The 2223-nt window shown below is 45.7% G+C and overlaps 1 pseudogene; it reads right to left on the reverse strand.

The window, feature by feature from the left end:
- Nucleotides 1-1602: 1602 nt before the first annotated feature.
- LOC124552851 lies at nt 1603-1720 on the reverse strand (annotated as a pseudogene).
- Nucleotides 1721-2223: the final 503 nt, after the last annotated feature.

Consider the following 2223-nt stretch of genomic DNA (forward strand, 5'->3'; position numbering starts at 1 on the left):
TTACAACTGTCACCGACCCTGTCTCAGCTGTATCTAGGAGCAACCCTGCAGAGTTGGCACAGAAAATGCCAAAATATGGGAGTCACAGAAGAGGGCAGCAAGAAATTTAGCCCGTATTTTGCAGATGACAACATCGTACTAGCAGAAGATGAGGATGATCTGAGCCACATGATAAGAAATCTGGCGGTTGGAACGGAAAAAGTACATAATTTATAGATCGTAATTTTTATATATGTAATCACAAACCTGGAAAGCTGCACTGCAATTATTAACTCAGTTTTCCACCTTTGTAATTACATTTGCAATTGACGACTCAGTGCGTCGAAACTAGTAATGTAACTTGTTGGTTGTGAGGTCCAGCAGTTATGCAAAATACCGTTTTTTCTCAGTAACCAAATATGTTTCGGCATCACTGTGCCATCATCAGTGGGTTTTCGTTTTTAATTATATATAAAAACGAAAATCCACCGATGATGGCACAGTGGTGCAGAAATATGTTTGGTTACTGAAAAAAACGGTATTTTGCATAACTGGCGGACCTCACATCCAACAATTTTAACTGCAAACACGGCCAACACAAGGAGATGCAAATAAAAATGATGAACAGTAATGCAACCTTTTAAAAATTTTATTGCTTTAGTGACTGCGCTTTAACGACCGTTTGTGGCGTCCAATACACATTTTAAATTTCATTTAGTCGCACTCCTTCATGTACGTAGCAAAAGCCTAGGATGTTAAAAAAAATGCTTGCCACTGAGATGGAGGCTCAAGTTGTACTAGGATGGATAGGATAAGAAATGATGTACTCTGAAAAAAAAAAATTAAAATGGACAGGGATGTCTGTGATGACATCCAACAAAAACAGCTGCTGTTGTTTATGTCAATAGGACGAATGAAGACACCATAACACATAGGATAGGATAGTGGATAGCATACGCGGGGAAGAAAAGGGGTCGCCCACAACGCAGCTGGCATAATGACATTGAGGAGGCAACGGAAGGAAGCAAGCGATATGAACGCTGAGGGAAGGCAAGGCAGAAGAGGATGACGACTGGTCGCGGGGGCGCAGCCCGAATCCTCCCACGGTCAGAAAAATGGTGCCGAATCATCCCAAGTCCTGAAGGGTCTGAAAAACGATGGGATCGAATCCTCCCGTTTGAAGCAGGTAGCTGTTCTAAACGTTTGAATACTACAAGCAGACAAAGGAAAGCATATGAAGTTACAGTAGAAGAAACAAAAAATTTTCGCGTGTATTGTATGTTTAAAAGTTTTATCTTTTATCTTGTTTAGATATTTGTTTTTGGAAACTGTAATCATGTATAGCCTTGATTTCTTTATAGATGCAGAGTTATAACAGTTTTAACAAAACTTCTGCACGTCCATCGCGCTAGACCACCTTTCAGCACTCCGTCTTCAGGCCACGAATGGCCAACCGGGACCATCCGACCGCCGTGTCATCCTCAGTGGAGGATGCGGTTAGGAGGGACATGGGGTCAGCACACCGCTCTCCCGGTCGTAAGATGGTATTCTTGACCGAAGCCGCTACTATTCGGTCCAGTAGCTCCTGAATTGGCATCACGAGGCTGAGTGCACCCCGAAAAATGGCAACAGCGCATGGCGACCCGGATGGTCACTCATCCAAGTGCCGACCACGCCCGACAGCGCTTAACATCGGTGATCTCACGGGAACCGGTGTATCCACTGCGGCAAGGCCGTTGCCTAGATCACCTTTCAGCAGTTTTTGAAAACCGAAGGTGTTACCTTTCAAAAACCAGCAATTTCCTTCCCTTCCCTTCCTACTTACTGAAACTGTAAGTTCGTCTGAGGACACGTTCACTCTACAACGAACTACCGCGAACTGCGAAGTGGACACAGGCAGCTGTGGTCATTAGCGCACACAACGCTCTGTCACACTGCGTCAGTTTGGGAGGATTCGGTCTTGTTACCTGCTTACCTATCAGGTTCCGGGAGGATTTGGGGCTGCGCCCGGATGCGGAGAAGCGGCCCCAGCCACAGATAATCCACAAGAAGAAGAAGACGACGTGTGTAGACACCTCACGTTAAGACCTTGATGTGGTACACACGGTTTGATTGGAGTCTCCGATAAACTCAGAGAACGATCTCGCACCTACGTCCCGGCGACGGGATTACGTGAGAGGATTGTAAAAGACGCCAGCTCGCCCTTTCCCATCCTTGGCGAGCTTCTGCCTCCTGGCCCCACAA

Source organism: Schistocerca americana, chromosome 10 (genome assembly GCF_021461395.2).
Source record: "Schistocerca americana isolate TAMUIC-IGC-003095 chromosome 10, iqSchAmer2.1, whole genome shotgun sequence".
Lineage (NCBI taxonomy): Eukaryota > Metazoa > Arthropoda > Insecta > Orthoptera > Acrididae > Schistocerca > Schistocerca americana.